The 23,963-nt window shown below is 37.9% G+C and overlaps 1 long non-coding RNA gene and 1 pseudogene across 1 annotated transcript in view; one reads left to right on the top strand and one right to left on the bottom strand.

The window, feature by feature from the left end:
* The window catches only part of LOC135274824 (uncharacterized), a 238,276-nt gene that overhangs the window by 119,289 nt on the left and 95,024 nt on the right, over positions 1 to 23,963 (top strand). The window lies entirely within an intron of this gene.
* On the bottom strand, positions 1,711 to 15,759 carry LOC110568543 (translationally-controlled tumor protein-like; annotated as a pseudogene).

Raw genomic sequence — 23,963 nt, 5'->3', positions numbered from 1 at the left:
AAAATGATTTGGCAATTCATTAAAAGACAAACAGACTTTTAGCCTATTATATGCACCAATTCTACTCTCTACTACAGTGAGCAGTGTTTCCCCCTAAATTTATGTTTATCTGGAACCTCAGACCATTATCTAATTTAAAAATAGAATATTTACAGATGTTTTAGTTAAAGATCTTAAAATAAAATCATCCTGGATTTAGAGCGGGCTCTAAATTCCTTGACTGGTATCATTATAAGGGAAAGGAAAAGAAAGATTTGGAAACAAAGACATCTAAAAGAAGGCCACATGAAGATGGAAGCCGACATTGGAGTGTTCCAACACAATGCAAGAAATTTCAAATATTGGTGGGAGCTCCCAGAAGCTATGAAAAGGCAAGGTAGGGTTCTTCCCTAGAACCTTCAGAGGAACATGGCTCTGCCAACACCATGATCTCAGACTTTTGGCCACTATGAGAGAATAAGTTTCCGTTATTTAAGCTATAAAGTTTGTGGTAATTTGTTATAGCAACCCTAGAAAACTAATACATACTTTTAGGTATTTACCCAAGATAAAGGAAAATATATGTCCACAAACAGACTTGAACACGAGTGTTCATAATGGTTTTATTCATAACAGCCAAAAGCTGTGAGCCATCTAAATGTTCCTTGACAACAGAATGGATACATAAATTGTGGTATATTTATATGACGGAATACCAATCAGTATATTAAAAAACCCACAAAAAAACAAAAAAATCCCCATTACCAACACATGCAACAACACGAATAAACCTCTAAACATATGTTGAGTGAAAATAAAACCAGTCACATAGGAATATCTTTGTATGATTTTATTTATATGAAGCATTAGAATAGGCAATCAGAGCTTTGGTTTCCTCAGCAATAGTGGGAGGCATAATTAATGGAAAATTACATGAAGGAAATTTATGGGGTGATGGGAATGTACTACTCTTTGATAAGAGTGTGAATTATGCTAGTACAACATTTATGATTTGTGCATTTCTCTATGGAGAAATTACATCTAAATTACATTGAAAATAGTTCAGTTAAAAAGCAAAAAACATTTTGTAGCACAAAAATAGATAATACAAGACAGTGTATGCTAGAACATAAGAGTGCGAGCCAGAATGCAAACATTGTTTTAGGCAATATATGATGATTTTTTTTTTCTTTTTTCTTTTTCCAACTGAATTAGTCTTTTTTTAATTCCCTTGGTAATCTCTTCCAGTTAACTATTTCCATTGTAGGTGATGAAATGTGTAAGGCTCCACTTCAGACGTGGTACTGCTATGAGCATGGCCTTTCCTTTTATTGCAACTCACAATCAAAACCTTTGATTCTTTTTTTATATTCCAGTCCCAGAAGTAGTTTCCACTGTAGAAGTTAATTGATGAGTCTTGTTCTTTCCAGTGGTAGCTTACAACCAGGCTCTAGCTTCTCCAGGAACACTACAGGATGAATTTAGTTTAAATATGTATTAAACTAAAAGGCATTCTGTCAAATGAGTTTAAATGCATTTCATTTTTAGACAACCTACGTGACAGGTTTTTCTTAAAAACAATGCCTCCACTCCAAGTAAATCATGGTGAAAATAAATGAAAAGCTCTAGATGTCATCAGTCCCATTTGTCTTAAGTCCTCGTGTTGTGTGGATGACAAGCAGAAGACAGTTATGATGGCAGGTGATAGATCCAAAGTAGTTGCCAAATTCATTAACATTTTTCCATTTCTAAACCATCCTTAAAGAAAATCATATATGGGGTCACACCATCCTCACAGTAGTCCAGTAGAGCAACCATGCCATCTGGATTCACGTTTTCACCAATAAAGAACTGGTAGTTTTTAAAATTAGCAAGGATGTGCTTGATTTGTTCTGCAGCCCCTGTCATAAATGGTTTTACTCTTTCTGGTCTCTGTTCTACAAGTTTGCCTTTGATTGATTTCATGTAACCTTTGACGTACTTCTTATAGGCTTCTTTTGTGAAACGTGTTTCCTGCAGGTGATGGTTCATGACAATATCAACACCAGTGATTACTGTGCTTTTGGTACATTATATTACCTTCTGTCCTATGGACCATCTTCCCCTTCAACTGCAGGCACAGTCTATCTGCAATCTACTGGATTTTGTAGGTATCAGAGAACATCTCATCGTAGCTGATGAGGTCCTGTAGATAATCATGACGGTGGCTGAAGGGAGACTAAGGTGGCGCTAGCTTAGCAGGAGCCCTAAGCTCAGAGAGTGCGTGGTGCAGCCTGAGTGGAGCTTGCGCGTAGCGGAGAGAGGCCGGAAAAGGGGCGGAAAAGCATGTTTGCATTCCGGCTCCCAGTCTTATGTTCTAGCATACACTGTCTTGTATTTTATATTTTTGTGCTACAAAATATTTTTTTCGCTTTTTAACTGAAGTATTTTCAATGTCATTTAGATATGATTTTTCCATAGAGAAATGCACAAACCATAAGTGTTATACTAACATAATCCACACTCTTATCAAAGTGTAGAACATTCCCATCACCCCATAAATTTCCTTTATGTTATTTCCCATGCTGTTAGAGCAGCGGGTTTGCATCTAGAATTTAGCTTGAACCCCACTCTAATGTTTCATATCTATGTGAACTTGTGAATGGTACATAAACTCTCTGAACCTCATTTTTCTTATTTGTAAATGGGGATGTTTATACCTACATTCCACATACACAGTAGGACATAATGAAATAAAATAGTGTATGTAAAGTGTTCTGTGATTTGTAGACATGATACAGTAAATCTTTGCTTCAATGATTCTCAGATTTCCCATGAGTAATGGAGTACTGCTAGTGTATATCAAAGGTAATTTTCACCAATACCTGCATAATGAAGATGTTGAGTAAATAGGGCTTGGATGGAAAATAAGAAAGCAAATGGACAATGCAGGCATGACAAGGAAAGCATAAATAATATTTTCTAACACAAATAGTACCCAACTCAATTTTATTTGGGAATATATCTGGAATATAGAGACAGAGGATTATAAGTAATTCCTCTCTCAAGCATTATTTATTGAACACATCCTCTGTTTCATAAAATATTCTAGGTACTGGGGACTAAAACAGTAAGTCTATTGGATAAGGTTCCAACCAACATAGAGCTTATATGCTAGTAGTGGTAGACAGAGACTGTATATAAATATGCCCAAAAAAACTAACCTAAAAAACCAGGTAATCAAAAGTTCTGAGTTACTAACGAAAGAGGTACTGAGTTAGAGTGAGATAGAAGATGTAAAATAAGTTGAGTCTTTTGGTGAAGGCTTCTATAAGGAGGCGATGTTTAGGCACAGGCCTTTACAAAAAGAATCAAGTATTTTTGTGTTAGAGTAATCCTAGGGGCTGTAATGAACAAATGCTAAAATATTAATGGCTTAGTCAGGGCTCTCTATAGGGACAGTACTAATAGGATATATATATGTATCCTATCAGTTCTTATATCTTATATATATCTATATATCTATATCTGTCTATATAAAGGGTAGTTTATTAAGGAGTACATATGTGTGTGTGTGTGTGTGTGTGTGTGTATATATATATGTTTATTAAGGAGTATTAAACTCACATGATCACGAAGTCCCACAATAGGCCATCTGTAAGCTGAGGAGCAAGGAAGCCAGTCCGAGTCCCAAAGCTGAAGGACTTGAAGTCTGATGTTCAAGGGCAGGATGCATCCAGCACGGGAGAAAGATACAGGCTAGAAGGTTTAGCCAGTCTAGACTTTCATGTTTTTCTGCCTGCTTTATATTCTCTGGCAGCTGACTTAGATGGTGCCAACCCAGATTAAGCCTGGTTCTGCCTTTCCCAGCCCACTGACTCAAATGTTAATCTCCTCATATTGTTCAAAAGCACTGAGATGGGAAAGAGCTTGGTGTACCTGCAGAGCAGGACACAACCAGGGTGGGGTGGAATTGCTAAAAAAAAAAAAAAAACATGGTTATCATGTTAGATCTCTCAGACCAGGGAAATGACTTCAGCCTAAGCTACAGTAAACTTGTGTGATTTTCTGTGCTTAAGGGATCACACTCCAATGGTAGAGTCACGTTCGAATCAGGGAGCATTTTCAGAAGCATCTTATGGAGTGAATAGTATTTTCTAATCAACAGTAATGGGAGTTCCATGAGGGGTTGAAGTGGGCACTGACAGGAGTTGGACTCAAGGGCAGTTAGTCCTGTCTCTAGTGCAAGATAGATCTTTGGAAACCAACATAATTCTTCAAAGTTGACAACTTATTTTTTAGAGATGGTTCTTAATTATAAGCATGCATGAGGTTAAGACAATAGCCTAAAGCACTTGCCTTAATCTTACTGTCAGTTCCTCATAAGAAAGTAAATAACATATTTCCAGAGGAACAGAGATTGTTTTGGCCATTGCAAAAATCATCTGTTTGGCTCAGAACAATAGAAAGTAGACAGATACAAAAGCATATTGACTCTGACTTTGTTGGCAAAATATTCATTGGAATTCATAAAGAGACATCATTAAAAGTAACACCCTATACTTATTAGGGAGGCATTGCAATCAATGTCTTCAGAGTTACATTGTTAATATACCGTATAACAAACTACACTCCTCTGGAATTCTATACCCTTGCTTTTATCCTCTAACACATTCTGTTCTATCCTTACTCTCAGATGATGATTATCTGTTCACTAATTCTCAAGAAAAATAGAAAATAGAAGACATCTTCACAAACTACACACTTCTATAAACATAGGTATATGTATAGATGTGTTTAACCTTACCTCCTGTTACCTCGTATGAAGTCTGTTCGTTGTAAGCCTGCCCCATTCACAGTCTTCCCTGTTTAAGTAAGAGGTAAATACACTGAGCATAAAATGCAGAATCATTTTGAATATTCCTGCACAGAGCATAAAATGCAGAATCATTTTGAATCTTTTTTCATATCACATATCCAATTCATTGCCACCCTCTAAAATTGGTTGTCTCTACCTTTAAAATGTCTAGAATGCTGCCATTATAATTCAAGCTATTATTTCTAGCCAAGACTATTATAAGGACTTTCAAGATGGTCTTTTAGCTGTTCTTCTGCTCCATCTACAATAGTGGTTCTCAACTTGGGGTCATTTATTCTTCCCCAGGGGACACTTGGCAATGTTTTGAGACACTTGGTTGTTATAACTGGCAGGCAGAAGCCCGTAGGCATCTGGGGGGTGGATGCCAGGGATGCTGTTAAACAGCCTATGATGCACAAGACAAGCTCCTTCAACAAAGAATTTTCTGGCCCCAGATGTCAATGTTACCCAGGTTGAGAAACACTGGCCTACAGTCTATTCCCAAGGCAGCAGGCTGAGTGAGCATGTGAAGGGGTGATTCTGATCAGATCTTATGTCTGTGCATTTCTTCTGGTGGCTCTCCAATACTCTCAGAGCAAAACCCCAATACTTTTCATCACCCATAAGGCCCTAAAAAATGCAATGCCCATGCTATGACCCTGGTCATATCACCATTCTCTCTTAAAGACACTGACCCTTGGGCATCTCTAGTCATTCCACCTTCAGGGCCTTTGGATTGACTATTCCTTCCAGTGAATCGCACTCTTACAGGATATCTGCAGTGTCCACTCTCAGAGCCCCTTCACAAATTGTGCAGATGTCACCATCTCAGTCAAGCCTGTCCTCAATATCCCATTAATACTGAATTATGCCCCTGCACTCCCAAATGTAATTATGGACTTTTGAATAATTGTTATTATAGATGAATTGTGCTCTCCCAAAATTCATGTGTTGAAGCTGTAATCCACAGTACCTCAGAATGTGATTGTATTTGGAGACAGAGTCTTTACAGAGGTAATTAGGTTAAGATGAGGTCATTAGAGTAGGCCTTAATCCAATATGACCAGTGTCCTTATGTGAAGAGGACATTAGGGCCCAGAGAGGTGCAGAGGAGAGATGATAGAGGACACCAGGAGAAGGTGAATAGTGTACAAGCCAAGGAAAAAGGCCTCAGGAGAGACCCGAGAATCCTGCTGACACTTTGATTTCAGACTTCTAGATTTTAACATTGTAAGAACATAAATTTCTCTTGTTTAAACCACTCACTCTGCGGTTCTTTGTAGCAGCAGCCCTGAGAAACTATTAGGTTGGTTCAAAAGTAATTGTGGTTTTTGCCATTACTTTTAATAGCAAATACTTTTGCACCAATCTAATAAGATAGTAACTATGACCTTCTAACATACCATACAATTTTGAGTTACATTTCTTGCTTAACTGTTATGGCTCTACCTTGATTATAATCTCCATGAAGGCAACGATTTTGTTGATTTCAGGTGTGTAAATTTGCTCTTTCCCAAGACCTATACTTTGCAAATGAGGAAAGTCTGACAGGAGAAATGCATATGGCTTGCCCAAGGTTGTAAAGGTGGTGAATGAATGGCAGAGGCAGCACAATCTCCAGATTTCCTGATGCAGACTTTTGTTGGCCCTCTTTCAAACCATATAGTTGCCTTGGCCTAGAGGTTGGAGAAATGCTAGACTAGAGCTATTACAACAGAAAATCTCACATTCATCATCCACTGCCACACACCACCACCCATACACACACATGGGCAATGAGAATGAGCAGCCAAAACCACTCCAATTTTAAGAAATACACTCATATTGTTTACAAAGGACAAAATACATACACCTGTTTAGATTACCATACTTTTTGGTGACTGATGAGTGATAGAAAAGAAAGGGAGAAATGAAATTATCCAAGAAAAGCTACAGAGTAGAAAAGCAGAATCAACAAGCAGAGGCATTAAATATAGGGGTTTCATGGTTGTTTCTGTGTTTACTGGCACGGAAGACAAACCTTTAGTTATGGACAAAAATATTCATTCCTTGTCCCTAGCCAGGAAAAAATTTCAGTTTAACACATTAGCCCCTTTCTCTGCCATCCTCACTATGAGCTTGGCAAATCAACCAGTTTATATACAATTAACAGAAAGACTCCCAACACAAGGAAAGCTTTCTTCTTCTGAAAGAAGATCCCTGTGTTCTCATCGCTCACAGTGGTTTTCTTTTAACCAGAATCAACTGCCAAAAAATGAATTAATCAATGTAATTAAATAAATAAGTAAATGGGAAGAGCTGGGGAGGAAAACACGCTCTCTGATTGAAATCTATTTTCATCTCATAAAAAATATCTTAATTTTCACTTATATTCCATGCCTGTAGCTGAGGGCCATTAAAACTAATAAAACTAAATCATTTGTGACAGATCTTAGAAAACAGTTTCTGCAATCCACTGTGCTCTCAAATGCTCATTAGAAATAGCGGTTTTCTTTTCAGAAGAATGCTTGCTGAATGCTTAAAATGTATTCCCTCCAACTTTTGACAAGTCAAACTGGCAATGGAGTGTTTGAAGCAAAACCTTGACTTGAAAAAGATGTTACGCAGCTATATCAAATATGATCGGGAACAACGCATCAAAGCAGAAAGCGTTAGAATGCAAGGCAGTTGGAGGAGAGAGAATCAACACATTTGTTTCTGCTTTCAACATTTTCTGGCAACAGAATAAACAAGGAATTTGCATTTAATGTAGGCAGAATATTCCACATGAGTTTGAATTTAAAAGTTCTGCCTCTTTCTTTGAAAATCAAAGGACCCTTGGCCACATATCATGTAAGCACTTGAATATATTTTTATGTGATTGTAAAATAGAAACAATAACAACAGCAATAATAATGTTAATAACAATGCTTACCTATGCCATTCAGTTTTCATGGATGTTAAAAAGTGAATGCATGGTAAAAACCTTTCAGAAATGTTACTTATTAAGCAAATACTAACGTTTATTATTTGTTTTTGTTTTTTGTTTTTTTGAGACAGAGTTTTACTCTTGTCATCCAGGCTAGAGCGCAGTGGCACAATCTCGGCTCACTGCAACCTCCACCTCCTGGGTTCAAGTGATTCTCCTGCCTCAGCCTCCTGAGTAGCTGGGGCCACAAGCATGTGCCACCACACCCGACTAATTTTTGTATTTTTAGTAGAGACAGGATTTCGCCATGTTGACCAGGCTGGTCTCAAACTCCTGACCTCAGGTGATCTGTCCGACTTGACCTCCTAATGTTCTGGGATTGCAGGATGTGCCACTGTGCCTGGCCATATTTGTAGTGATGATAGCTACCACTATTGAGCACTTACAATGTGCAGTAAATTTTATATTTATAATTTATTTTTTCACATTGATTTATGAAATAGCTAAATTTATCTCCATGATACAGACTTAGGTACTAAGAGTCAAAGTAACTATGGTATTAATATTAATTAATATTTTAGTATTAGTAAATTTGAATATTAATATTTTTTAATTAGTAGATTTCCCCAAAAGAGGATATGAGGGCTCTCGTGTAGTTTGGGGGTGATGTTCATTTCTTATAGCTGATTTTCTTTCTCCCTTTGATATCCTTTAACTTAAACAATGAGCCCTATCTTCTGTTGCATGGAACGGTAATGGAAAAGGAAAGAAAACAAAAATATTGTTCCTACACACTTATACCTACAGTTATATCGAAATAATAAAAAAAATTTATAACTATTATAGCCATCATCTTTGTGACTATTTATATGGTCAGATCTGGTATTTATAACTACCTTCATTCACTACCCGTTCCAAATTCCAAATTGAGAAAACACCTCAATTTGTTGTGATTTCCCGGGGAGTTGGGTGTTCCAAACCTTGATTCCTGAAAGATCTGGACCACTAGCGGTTCTACCTGAACTGGGTTCTTGCAACTTATTTTTACTTTAGTCACAGACATGGGAATACTAAGAATTGACTGAGGGGCTTTCCTGCAATCCAAGCATATTCCTTCTTATGCTCATGTATAACAAGTCACTTTCTCCTAGACAGTTAGAAGCAATCACTCCAGCCAATACAGTTACTCTATTCTTTGCTTGTTGATTAACTGGCACAATAAACTCACAGCAGTCAGGTGACAATTTTAACTTCCAGGTGAATGACATCATTGATGGCAAAATCAATGATTTTTTGTGCATTTTACCTGCTCATGTGTCATAATTTATTTTTCATTCCTTGAGGCTCCTGGGACTTAAGTATATTTATACATTTAGAAGCAAGAAGAGGTGATGAGGGTAGTTCCTGAGTAGGATCAGCAGTCTTTTGCAGACCCTTACAATTTCTCCAGAAAGGGAGTGGTGGGTTGCATCTACTATAAAGAAGCCTCTACAGAATTTAGGGGTTCAAAATCCCCAGCTTTATTAAAATACGCCTATATGCCCCACTGCAAATTTCAAGGTCTTATTCCTTCCCAGTTAATGCCCAAATTTTAATAATAGAGACCTCCTGAGAGTTTGGGATTCAATTTATGTTGTAATTCAGCCCCCTGCAAGATTAGACTTGGGCTTAGTTTTTGGAAATTCCTACTGCGTGGTCACAAAAGATAAGGTTTTTGTATGTTTTTTAAGGTACACATAGACAACTTCAGGTCCGTGGACCTTAGCTGAGATATTATCAGGTTGTGTTTATCTCCCCGCCCCCCCCCCCCACATTTCCTGTATAGTCAGAAGCAACCAACCAACCCCATTGTGTACCTAATTTGACTAAAATATTCCCTGGCATCACATAGTCACTCAGAGCCTTGTTTCCTATAGGCATTTGATTACACGTATCTGCAGGTGATAATTTGCATAACACTTTCACAACTGAATGACATGAATTACTAGTGTCTCCTTAACCACTGGAAAGGGCAGTGATTAGAACCTTTCAATCTAATCAGATCAGAACAAGCCAGATGACTCCCAAACCAGGCAAGAAAGCCCATCCTTAAGACGATTTCTCTAGAATCTCTCTTGGTGCCAAATTATACATCAGATAGGGTTCAATCACAGAAGCAGAACTACAAGGATGTATTTGTTAACAGGGATTTGACTTTGCCCCATTATAGGACTGGTTAAACAGTTTCTATAAGGCTATTGTTTCATGATAAAATAAATGTAAATTGAGAAAAGCAAGGACAAGCTGAAGTCTTTGAACATGGGATGGAATCCATGAGAATGATCTGAAACTCAGGTTGGTTCTCATCACCTCCAACCAGTGGGGTCCTGCAAGGGAAGCTGGTGCCTTTTATCTCAGAGCTAAACACATACATGACCAAAATATGGGAGAATTTGAAGGAGGATCCAGGAAAATGTAGAACAGTTACAGCCTTGGTTGCTACCTTAAACCAAGAAGGTAAAGTGACAGATGGCTGAGAGCACGTGTAAGCTACTAAAGTACTTGCCCAGCCTGTTGTTGGAGCATAAACCCCAAATGGTCACTGCTTCTCTTCTGCTCTCCAAATAGCAATCGGTTGTGTCTTTTGTGGAAAATTCTAATCTAAAACATAGAGGGAAGGGGATTCTGGGAAAGTAGTTCAGCCTGGATACTTGACAAATTGCAAAGCAACCACAAGTCTCACTTTTGAGGCACCCTTTTATTTACATTGAGGAAAACTTCTAATTCTTTCAAATGTTTGCAACTTTATTTGGCTGTAAATAATCCATGGCCAGGAATAATTGTAGTATCAACAGTTTGGTGGGCATTGACGTAAAGGCTCCTGAATAGATTAGGTGGAGAGATACTAATGTGAGTCTGGATTACAAGGTTCAAATAAAATAGCATATACTAGCCTGTATCTCCAGATATTTGGCATGAAATATGTACTCATCAAATATTTACCCTCTACACTGAGGAAATGTTGGCCCCAGCTCTTCCATTTCTAACTTTACAAGTTGTGTTAATACATGCATTTATTTATTTATTTATTTATTTTTGAGGTGGAGTCTTGCTGTCACCCAGGCTGCAGTACAGTGGTGCAATCTTAGCTCGCTGCAACCTCAGCCACCTGGGTTCAAGCGATTCTCCTGCCGCAGGCTCCCAAGTAGCTGGGATTATAGATGCCTGCCACCACGCCCAGCTAATTTTTGTATTTTTAGTAGAGATAGGATTTCACCATGTTTGCCATGGTTGGCCAGGCTGGTCTTGAGCTCCTGACCTCAGGTGGTCCACCCATCTCGGCATCCCAAAGTGCTGGGATTACAGGAATGAGCCACTGTACCTGGCCCATGTATTTCTTATTTATTGCTTGGCTTTCTTAGCCACCTTATGGGTCTCTGATGACCTTACTGGATTTGTGTGGTTATGAAAAGCAATGCAAAACAAACCATTTGAAAGGACATTATAAAATGAATAGCATTTTATGAATGGAAAAACTGTTATAATTATCAAATTGTACTTGTTTCAAAGTTAATATGATAATTAATTTAAAAACATCTGTGTCTTATCAATGGATAGACATTTCCTTTTGTAACCTGTTGGGATGACACTGAAAAGATGCAGAAAGGTAGTTGTTATACTTACCTCTCTCAAAGAAATAGGGACACATGAAAGACACATAATAAGCTTACTATGTGAGGTAGCATATGAAAACAGATGACTAAATATTTCTTTAATCTTTGAAAGAGAGATAGAGGCCATGAGAACTAACAATTGCATTATGTTTCTATGGAACTCTGTTTCTTTTTGTTGTTGTTGTTTTTCTTTTATTTTTCCTCAAAGCTATCAAACCCTGTGAAGCTCCCATCTGCTAGATACATTGAAAGCACTGTTTCACCTTCATGCACCAAGAGAATAGTGTTTAAAGCTAAACAGGCATGGCTGGAAATACGTCTCCTGCTACTCCAGCATCAGTGTGGTCTGGGTGGGCTCTAGACATAGACTGATTATCCATCCTGTCCATACTATGAAAATTGGTCTTTACAAAGAGACAGATGTCTGTCTGCACATCTGATAGGATAAATAACTCATGCAGGTGAGTCTGAGTATCAGAGAGTATAAGAAAGGAAGCTATTCCCAATGTATACTTAAAACAACAACAACAACAAAAAACTAGAACAGGTTGTTGAAGAGTAACTTCTTATTCAGTACCTAGCTAGAATGAGAAGTGATGAAAATAGAGATGTGTTCTCTTTTCAAGAAGTTTACAATAAATAAGGGAGAGGAGTCTTATCTTTCAGGAAAAAACAAGAACAAGACAAAACAAGAATTCTTATTCTGGCTTGAGGTTTTATGTGGTAAGTACAGACAATGCTTCCTAGCCTGCTTCCTGGGCAGGGCTAGGAAGAGTTACAAATCTGTGGTCAGAAGTGTGTTTTGCTCACAAGCTCTGCTGCTTATTACTATGTATCCCTGAATTTCCTAACTTTAAAAATGTGACCAGTAAACTCTACCTCACAAAATTGTTTGTGAAATACAAACTTTCAAATATATAAGATTATATATTTGGTGATTTATTTATTTATTTATTTGTTAGACAGAGGCTAACTCTGTTGCCCAGGTTGTGTACTGCAGTGGAGCAATCTTGGCTCACTGCAACCTCTGCCTCCTGGGTTCAAGTGATTCTCCTGCCTCAGCCTCCTGAGTAGCTGGGACTACATGCATGCGCCACCATGCCAGTCTAATTTTTGTATTTTTAGTAGAGACAGGATTTCGCCATGTTGGCCAGGCTGGTTCCGAACTCCTGGCCTCAAGTGATCTGCCTCCCTTGGCAGATCACTCAAAGTGCTGAGATCACAAGTGTGAGCCACTGCACCTGGCCAAGGGTGTATGTTTGAAAGGTTGTATTTGTAGACCTCTTCTCATTTTACAAGACGCTTTTGGAATCTTTAGTTCTGTGATTCCTTAATGTGTAGAAAGAGTAAATACAACACACACACACAAATACGCACACACAAATCATCTTTTAGGTCATATTTAAGGTATTTCAAATTTTAAAATTACATTGAGAGAATGTTAGAGAATCTTATGTTCCACCAATAAGAACTGGTTTAACAAAGGGTAAGAAACATTTTATTGATTCATGCAGAATAGCTCCGTAAATTACACTTTCAAAAATTATTTTCTCTATTTCACTGATACAGCAATTAATGTTTAGAAAGATCAAGCAGTTTGTAAGTATTTGCCCAGAGACAGAGCTCCTGTTTCCAAGATGAAGCTCCAAACCTGATGTATGAGCATCATGGACCAAGTTGCAAAAGCTACATAAAAAGTCGGGGTGAGAGTGCAGCAAGGTCTTGAGACCTCAGCAAGATTTCAATGTATAGACGGCAATAGAAGACAAGGGCAATTGTGGTTGTTAGAAAAGGTGGTTACATGAATTTATCCAGCTTATTCATGCTCATGCAAAAAGAGGGAGGATGAATTGATGTATTTAATTAGTGGTTTTATTGTTCTATTTTATTTTCATACATTTTTGGTTGGATGGCAATTTGCAGAGACCTCTGAAAATGTATGCAAAGCCAGACACTAGGACAGCTGGGAAGTTCCAAATGGGAAAGGAATTCAATCATCTTCTCAATCTTTCATAGAAACTCATGGTTTAGCGAAGTGCTATAACAAATATAAAGAGTCAGGAAAGCTTCTAGTGCCTTGATGATCACAGAGCCACAAGCCATAAGCACTCTGGCTCTATAGAGAATAAATCATTCAAGGAAAACTTGATTACTTTTTTGATAGAATTAGGAGATTAGTTGTCAGAATGAACGGTGTTGATGCAATGTATCTTGAATTTCAAGAAATCATGTCCATTGGGGAATTTTACGAGAAAAATTAATTTCAGTTGGGTTGAAGATAAGCCTTGTCAAGAAGGCAAAAACCACATTAATGTGCCACAAATTATGTATGTTATAAGAGAGTGAAATATAAATTAATATTAATCAAAACCAGGAATGTATTAAGGAATTAGGGGATTTTTCAGTCAGTGTATTCTGCTGCTAAAGCCTTATTACAACTTTCATCAAAATTGCAATTTCTGGCTGGGTGCAGTGGCTCATGCCTATAATTCCAGCATTTTGGGAAACCAAGGTGAAAGGGTCACTTGAGGCCAGGAGTTCAGGACCAGTCTGGGCCACATAGTGAGACACTGTCTCTACAAAAAATAAAAACAAAAAGTAACTAGGCATGGTGGCATGTGGCTGTAGTCCTAGCTACTCAGGGATTTGAGATGGGAGTATGATTTGAGCCCAGGAGGTCAAGGATATGGTGAGCTGTGATTGTGCCACTGCATTCCAGCCTGTGAACAGAACCAGATCCTGTCTCAGAAAAATAAAAACTAAAAATAGCAATTTTAAAAAATGTTAACAGTTAAACACATACATTCTTGTCAGAGATAGACCTTAATGTATTATTTTTGACTCGACTTCTAACTTCAGTTAAGTGTTATGACCTTATAGGTTAAATGGCCAAGTGTCCTTTAGACAATCTTTAGAGTAACTTGTAGAAGTGTAGCTAGCATAACTAAGAACAGATGTTGAGTTAGGAAAACCTTAATTCAAATAAAGATTTTAACACTTACTATTTGACTTTTCTTTCATCAAAAAGTTAAGCCAAATTTGTTTCTCTTGAAAAGATACCAACCTTAATGACTCACTTGTAATCAATGGAACATGATGAATGTGACACTGTGTGACTCCTGAGTCTGGGTCACAGAATGTGATACAGTCTTCACCCAACAATCTCTGAGGGCACGCACCACTGGAGTCTCAAGCCTCATACAGGAAGTTTGAAGACCCAGAAGCTACCATGCTAGAGAGAGCACTTAAAGCTACCCTGGGAGACCCACCTGTTTGAATCTTCAGCTGATTTTGTCTTCTACACCCAGGAGCCTGCTAAGTCAGTGAAGAAGCCTTAGAAACGACTGCAGCCTCAACCAATCTTTGGCTGACTTAAACTGCACGCAAAACCCAGGGAAAAACCACCTACCTGAGCCCAGTCAACTGCCAAAACCATGAGAGATAATAAATGCTTTTGTTATATGCTACCAAATTTGGGATGATTAACTACATAGCAGAAATAGATAACTAATCCAGCATCTGTATGACCATGGACACTTTTCCTAAGTTTCAAATTCACTTTATAATAATACCTACTTGATGTGCTATTTTAAATATTGAGATAATCTTAGAGTGATGCCTATCAATAGTTCTGAACATTTATAGGTAGTAAAAATATTATTACTCATCATTTATTAAAGGTAGTGTTACAGTAAAGGTAGAATAGCAGTATATATTATATTTAGGGACTTAGAAAACACTTTTAAGATTTACTCCAAGTAAGAAGACCTCGTAGGGGTCAAGGGGAAACTTCCCCTTTATCCTTTGAAGGTTTGCTGAAAACCAACTGACAAAAAGCAGATTAATAAGGTAAAAGGTATACAACTTTATTTGATTACAGTGTTGTGTGACACAGGGTCCTTCAGAGTGAAGACTCAATGATGCAGAGGAAACTGTCCATCTGTGGAGTGTCGGTAAGAGGGCTGGGAAAAACTATAGGGAAAGGATGCAAACCTTTCGAAAGGTAAGAAGGTTTTGCAAAGCTCCAGGGGAGAATAACTGAAGGCAGCTGTTCTATAACCCTGAAGCAGAGGGCAAGGAGTAGGTACAAGGGAGTGTAAGGGAATTTATCTTAAACAGGCTTGTTTACTTATATTGATCATCTGTGCACCTGGCATTCCCTGAAAGAAGAACAATAAAAATTAAATACCTACAGGTTGTGTTTGCTGCAGGTTTTCGGCATTGTGCCTGCACTGAGTAAAAGCAAGCAGCTCCAGGTTCTCGGGGCTGCTCTCTGGCCACTAGAGCCAAGCAGTCACCTACCTGTTCTTCCACTGCATACCTGTGTCTGAGTATTCATTTCCTCTGTTGGCCAGTGTCTGTGGGACAGACCCAGCATCCATCTTTATGCTTTGAATCAATGAAGTATGGGCAGACACGTAGAAATAGGATTGGACAAAAGTATAAATCCAATGCTGATAGTCTGTGTAGGGAAACCCAGCAAGACCTGTCTATTTAGATTCTTCTTGGTCTCTCTGTGCAGCATTTCTTCCTTCTGGGCTTGGGTCAGGCCACTCTCTGGAATGAAGGTCTTATGAGCTGTAATAAACAACGTAGGTCAGATAATTTCTGTATGGCCAGATTTTATGCAAAAAGGCAGGGGGAAAGCTACAGTCATACTTTGGGGTTTTATAACTGTCTTGAGGGAAAACGGGTTCTGTCTCTATAACCTTCCCTGGGGAAGAAGGAATTCTAGTTTGTTTTGCTAGCCTCACGGGAGATATAGGGGCCAGAGACAAGAGGTCGGAAGAAGGTCAGACAGAAACTTTTGCCTCTGAGGTTTCTTCTCAGGTCTTCATTTTGGAGTATTGTTTTCTAGGCCCCTATGGCCTCCTTAATAGGCAAACTTAATCTGACATGCCTAAAAACCATTTCAACCTAAGTATTTCAAATTTAAATTAATGTATCACCTGCATTTTCCTACAGTTTTTTTTTTATGTACTCTTATAAAACTTATCACAATGTTTCAACTCTATTCTCTGAGAAAAAATACATGGGTAAGATTCTATCTTGACCCTCTATGATCAGATATTCAGAAATCTCAAGCCACACCCTATTAATCACCACTCCCCAAAGAGTTCTGGAAGGTACTATAGACAGAAAGGACGGTATGAGTGTAAATAAAAATTGCTTCATTAATAGCTCAGCAGATGCCCAATAATTATTTACTAGTTATGCCTAACATCAAATAAGAGCCGCCTCAATTTTTAAAATGTCATGCTAGTTCATGCCTGTGGGAAGAAAATAACCTCTTAATCCACTTATACAACCAATTCATTGACTTGAAAGGAAAATATGTGAGATGAGCAACATTCCCCCAGGGAGACCATACCAAAGGCCGAAAAAGAAATGCAATCACAGAAAACTTAGATTCTTCATTTAAGGAAAAATAAACCTGCCTTCTAAGGCAAAGACCAGTATATATCCTGAGCTTATACTAAGCAGAAAAAGCAACACCTCTTCCCTTAGGGAGGACTTAAGCAGGTGGTGGGAGGATCTGGGCTTGACATAGCAAAGGTAGGAAAAATAGTTCACTTCTTGAAAATGGGACCAGGTGATTCTCTCTGAATTATGTTGAAGAAGCCTGTGCAGTTTCTGTTGGATGAAATCAACTTTGTTGTTCTGCTTACAACTTAATTTTCCAGGGGATCAATAGAACTGATTCAAGCTGAACATAAAAAAGGACAGATACATCTGGGGTGACTTGCTGTGAAACTGTTCCCAATGGTAGCATGACTAGTTAAATGTGGCCAGCTGATCTAATGAGACTCTTGCTGCAGATGGCATAGATACTAATTATATTTTTAAAGTGGAGGGAGACGGTGGTAATTTAAGCCCAGGTTCTATCCCAAATAATGAATTATTATTCTACTTCCCATAAACATTTAGCACAATCCAACCCAGAGTCTTGGGCCTGGAGTGAATGTATTGCCAAGAGACAATATCTAGGGTATTTCATGCCTTTTGTTTTGTCTTTTAAAATAAAACTTTATAACTTCATAAACAAAGATCTCTTAGGCCTATCTCTTCTTTGGAGCTTAAGGACTTAACTAGTATAATTTATGAGCTTATTTCTTTCCCTAAAGAATGAGTGACTGGGAGGCACTTTGGGAGGCCGAGGCAGGCAGATCACGAGGTCAGGAGATCAAGACCATCCTAGGCAACATGATGAAACCCTGTCTCTATGAAAAATACAAAAATTAGCCAGGCATGGTGGTGCACACCTGTAGTCCCAGTTACTCAGGAGACTAAGGCAGGAGAATTGCTTGAACCTGGCAGGCAGAGGCTGCAGTGAGCCGAGATTGCACCACTGCACTCCAGCCTGGGCGACAAAGTGAGACTCCATCTCCAAAAAAAAGAGTGACTGGAAATTTGGTATCTTGTACTTTTTAAAATCAAGTCTCTGTGAACCATAGCACCAAACTTGCTCATATATGTTCTATAAATTGGTTTGGAGTCCTCTTGTTCACTCCCCAAAGAGCTAAAGTTTACTCTCATTCCATTCATATCTGTTTCCTCCTATGTATTTTATTATGCATGAATGCTGGAGATGAATCACTCTTGAGTATCTCTCACAGGTAGAAATCTTACATTTCATTAGTTTTTTTTCTTTTTAACATAACTTTCTCCCTACCTTATAGATCACACACACTCTTCTCTTGACCTCCAGTTTGTCCCCATCCTTCTAAGAATGCAGTGATAAAAACCAGACATTATTTAATAACAATCTGACAGAACTAAAGCAAAAGACAAAGGTCATTTTCTTATGCTTGAATGACATTTATTTTATGTAATTTTAAATACTTTTACCAAAAGAGCGTTGCATTATAACATAATGTAAGTTCTGCAGTAATTTATTTAGAAAATGATAGACCGATCAAGGAGTCTTCAGTTACTAGAGTTCTCTCTGAATAAGTAGTGAACCATGCCTACTTCTATAGATGATAACAGTGAATAGATTCTTATTTAAGAGCCCACACAGAGTGCCACAGATAGGTTATCCTTTTTGACAAAGAGTGTTTTAAAACAGGTCATTGTTACAGAGATCTATTCTGGTTATGGTGCTCTAACCTTTGGAAACTTATGAATGAGGTCGGATATCTTTGGAGAATATAAATGTCATGAATCAACCCTATACCAATTGCACATTATAACTTTCAAAATAGATGGCTCCAACTAGTGAAAGAGAATTGCAGAGGTTTAAATTTATAGAATGGGAATTACTCAGTTGTCATCCAAAAAATTAATTTATGCCTGCATAGTATTCTATGGTGTGTATGTACCACATTTTCTTTAGTCTATCATTGATGGGCATTTAGGTCAAGATCGTGTCCTTTGCAGGGACATGGATGGATCTGGAGTCCATTATCCTTAGCAAAAGAACACAAGAACAGAAAACCAAATACTACATGTTCTCACTTACAAGTGGAAGCTAAATTATGGACACATAGAGGGGAAACAACACACACTGGGCCTTTCAGTGGGTGGGTGGGAGGGAGAGAATCAAGAATAATAACTAATGGGTACTAGGCTTAATACCTGGGTAACAAGATAATCAGTACAACAAACCCCCATAACACAAGTTTACCTATGTAACAAACCTGTACTTGTACCTCTGAACTTAAATGTCAAAAAAAAATGAATTTATAGATCCAACATACTAATACTTTAGAGAAATGCACATGTAGAATTGTGTGGAAGGTCACTGAAGAGGATCATGACATTTTAGAGTTAGACAGGAAACTGGAAACTTGGAACTTGGAAAACTGTCAAAGCAATGACTTTGTTTAGGAGATGAGGAAACACAATGGCGAAGAATTTAAGTCCCACTGGAAATTAGTGGCAAAGCAGCGGCTAGAATTTATATTTTATTGTCACAGGTTTAGTGTTACTTCTTTCATACCTATTGCTTTTGAAATCCCTAGGAAGTCTCCCCATATTGTTATAACTGTGAATCCAGGGAGGTATCAAAAAGAATATGAATGCTGTTCATGGTTCTAGTTACAATATCCGGTTTAATATCTTGTTTTGTGGCTTTTCTCTAACCCAACAGTGGTCTTATCAGGGCCAGGAGGAAGTCAGGACATTTTATCCTTTCTCCACCTCAGCACCATCTTTGTACCACTAGAGAATAAGGCCTGTCTCTCAAGGTGCTTACATACAGTACAATGATGCTTTCTAGAGCCCTCCTTTCAGTCCGATTTTCCTTTTTTCAATAAACTAGTTTAAAAAGTCCTGCTTCCCAATAAACTGCTTTCATCTTTCCCCTTACCTTATCTTTTGTCTTCCAGGTCCTATCTCTTCATGTTTTATAGACAATGGACGCTGCTGTTTATTGAATCTGCATGAGAAGCGTAGGGACTGATGTATCACTTATGCACACATATGCCACTGATGCTGCCTGTAATATAGCAGGGTTTCAAGGATAACATATTTCCATTTCTGCCACTCTGCATATTTCCCTTGGGGCTAGCTGGAAAGCTATGCTGTCTTTCAGTATATGATAGACCTGGATTCTATTTTGGGTGCATACAAATCAGAAATACTCTTCTGGGATTTGTTTATGTCATTAAGGTGCCAAATTCTAAAAGGGAAATGGCACTTGATATCCATCCCTTACAGACATCAGGGGAATTTATTTTTCAGGGGCAAACACTCAGGCTATGGGAACTGATTATATCCAGATACAAATGCTGTTAAAAAAACATTTATCTGGTAGATTACATATCAAAACCCTTTTCCAGGCTGCTTATTCCTTCTGCAGAAGAAATGTTTTAACAGGGAGTGTGGTCTGTGAGCAACAATGCCTTTTGCAGCTGCCATCTATACACTCTTTCTTCCTACCTTGACCCACAGACTAACCCCCCTACCTGATTGGTTTTCATGGTCATTCCATTCAGTGAGGTGATTTGTACAGATAAAATGGAAAATTGAAATGGAACTGTTGCTGGATACAACATCATCCACTTTTTCTATTTTGTCAAAATGCCTTGGCTGCTCATTTTTTCATGGTCATGAGTTGAAATGAATTAAACTTCCCCACAGCAAAACTTCTCTGAGATCAGATTGGAATATATTGATTAGCTCTTTGAGAGCTGATAGATTGGAAGCTCTTGCTTTATAAACACATTTACAAACACGCCTTAAGAAGCAGTTGCTTAGCCCTGGGTAGACTGATTTTGTTTATTTAGAACTGCTAGGAAGGGCATACCTGCAACCCATGATTTTAACCTATCAATGTTTTTGTCCTGGATCAATGGTAACAAGTGAAGTGTTGCTCCCTTTAGTGACTTCTAAGACCAGCTCAAGGCCGGCTTGCTCAATGATGTGTAAAGTAATACATCAAAGTCTCAGAAACAACAGATTGTCATAGAATACTAGAATATTAGGCTTGGAGGGCCTTAAGAAATCATCTCCTACAGTCTAAGAACAAATTCTGATGGTTTAATATATTCAGCTAACAAAGTAGATGTTTTTAGAGTCAATTTTAGAGTTGGAAAGAATCTTGGAAATTTTCTATTCCAAGGCTTAGCAATTCAAATAACTATGGTTGTCAAATACAGAACCAAAGTAAGCGAATAGAGTCTGATAGGAAGTGTTGTGAGTGGAGGACACAGGCTGGCTCCAAATGGGGAAGCAACTCCTCTACTCTAGGTGACAATTTCATGGAAGAATGTAGGTCCAGCATTGCTATTTAGACTGATTTCTCAAAATAGAACCCAGATATGTGGATATTACGTGACTAATGCCTTTTCTTTAAAAATACGCAGAGGAAATGATGTTGCCGACTGAATTTAGTCTAAGAACCACTAGAATATGATCTCTTATTACTCACGATCTCATACTGGTGAGAAAAATGAGATTCAGAATAATGAATACCATGAACAAATGACATCAACAACACAATAACACAGATTTCCACATTCCAGTGGGCTGTTTCACATACTACTTTGCCATGGAGAACATCTGGGAATTATAATCTTGTAGTGCACTCCAGGTACTGAGAAGGAATTGTCAAACTTCAGGACTAGAAGGTTATGTAACCTAACTCCAAATCGCTTCAAATATCTGAGAGCTCATTTTCTGAATTGGCTTTTCTAAGTTCACACTGAAAGTGAGGAAAGGGGAGACTAGCCTGGTCTAATGCTGTTTCTACTCTGTGCCTTTCCGAGGAACCAGGGTCTTATGTTGAGACTTTCTAGGACCTGTATCAAGCCAAGGTTTTTAGAATGATGACTACAAAGCCCTGATGATCCTCAGATCTGAAGCAAGATGTTTTGAGGTTTGTTCAACTTAGGCAGGCATGGTTTGTAACAGAAATACTTTGCATTATTATTACTAAAACAAACAAATGATATATCTTAGCTTAAGCAAATTGGACTTCTGATTATTTTATTTTACATTACATAATAAAACATCTAGAGGTAGGAAGGTGTTGACATTGATTCATTATCACAACAATATCAGGGCTGGTGTCTGTGTGATCACCCTGGCCTTTCTCTCATGGTCACTGGTGGACATTGTAGCGTCTGGTATCATAGAAACAGTCAAGGATAAAAGGAAACATTCAAGGATAAAAGTCTCCTATCTATCCTTTCCTTTTCATTAGGAAATCAAAAGCTTTCCAAGACAGTCTCCTAACAGTTGTCTACTTCTATCTTATTGACTTTAACTGTGTCTATTACCACCCTAGCTGTAAGGGAGGTTGTACTTGCTTATACTGGAGATTGAAAGTTGACATGAAGTTTGAGAGTGGATGTGAGGTAAATCAAACTGCAGTAGCTTCTACAGAAAGGAACACTGACCATTTAGGAATAGTTACAATCAGGCTTTAGATATAAAAGTTACGTGTTTTCACTCCACATTGTAACCAGAATGCTCCATCCTGCAAGAACTGTGAGTGAAAAAAGATTGATTGAACAGCTTCCTGATCCTTAAGACTGTGTCCGCTTACGCTATCATGTAACTACTTGCTAGATCATCTTTGGCTCTGCTCTACTGAGCTACTTCCACCCTTCAGTGAAATGTATCCTTTCTAATGGCTTGGAGATGGTTATTGGATTCAGAGAAGAGAGAGTTACGATGCACATCGGGAACACTAGGGAAAAAGGAGATATGATTCTGCTCAGACTCTATTAGAGTAGAAAACATGCTGGATATCAAAGGGAAATTTATGTAATGTATTCTAGCATTGTTTGAGGTAGAGCATCATGTTTTATGCAAGCAGAGGCAGTCGGGGCATGCAGTGTGAGAATTCTGCTACACGCACTGAAATAAATGATAAAACAGTGAACGGGCAATGGGCAGAAAATAAACCCTGTTTTTTTTTTTTTTTCTTTTTTATGGAAAGCATTCACAATCTCTACTCTAAACTAAGACTTCTTCATCTATCTCAGTAAGAGAGTCTTTTTAAAGGCTTGTAAAAAAATCTCTTCTATTATTTATTTAGATTGATTCTAAGTAAGTACCTAGCTTCTTTAAGAATCAAGGGTATGATTTAAGCAAGCAGAGTTGTCTTTACTAAATGAATGGGAAGTAGTACAGGAGAGAGATATAGTGGTATATCATGTATGTCCTTTAAAAGGAAGTTCAGAGTAACTCAGAAGCAACAAAATGAGAGAGAAGCCTCAGAAGACTAGAATTTCCAACTGAAAGTGTATGGGATTGAGTGGGGGAAACTAAAAGCAGGAAGGGAAATGTAATTCTTGGAATGGTCAAATAAGCTGTAAATAGGTATTAATACCTGTATCTGCCAGAAGAAGCGCTAATCTTGGGTTGTTGGGCAAAGCCGAGGATTTCTTTGGAGAGCCTTTCTGGAAGATGGTGAACAGCTCTTGGACTGACACAAGGTTTCAGTATTTTGATCTTTGCTTATGTCCTGTTTTCTTTCACACACGTGTGATTTGTATGAACTCCTCAAGGTAAATGTACTTGGATTTTCAGCCAGATTTTAAGAGAACGCATTAAGGCATCTGCAGTATTTGTTGAGGTAGACATAATCAGGTATCAAAACCAATTAAAACTTATATTTAACTCATGCAGTATTACTTCTGTGCAAGAATGATGATAACAATTTTCCCTTATGTGAATGTGCATCACTGACTTTTTGGTAATTAGTCCACACACAAATGAAATCAACTAGAAATCAAAGATGCTTTGATTCCGCATGGATCTTCCAAAGAGTGTTATATTTACATCACTGATTAGAAATATCTGACAAAGTAGAAATAACATTTAATGTGGCACATATGGAACAACACAGATCAATTTTAAAATTATATTGATTATAATAAAATATCTTAAATATTATACTCATTAAATTTTACCTACAGAGGGAAATAATTATGAAAAGTAATTTGAGTACTTAACATTTAGGAGTAACTTACTATGTCCCTACCATTTTCACTTGATCCTTACAACAACCTTATATGGTGGATAATATTATCTATATATTATCAATGAGGAATGTGAAACACAGAGGTTATATATCTTGCTCAAGTTCACATAGACTGTAAATTCTGGAGTTGGCTTTGAAAGCAGGCTTCAT

The sequence above is a fragment of the Aotus nancymaae genome, unplaced genomic scaffold (assembly GCF_030222135.1).
Source record: "Aotus nancymaae isolate 86718 unplaced genomic scaffold, 86718_ANA_hifiasm-v0.15.2.pri h1tg000003l, whole genome shotgun sequence".
In the NCBI taxonomy this organism is placed as follows: domain Eukaryota; kingdom Metazoa; phylum Chordata; class Mammalia; order Primates; family Aotidae; genus Aotus; species Aotus nancymaae.
The sequence above is the reverse complement of the archived record's forward strand: the minus strand, read 5'-3'. Positions and strand labels throughout refer to the sequence as shown.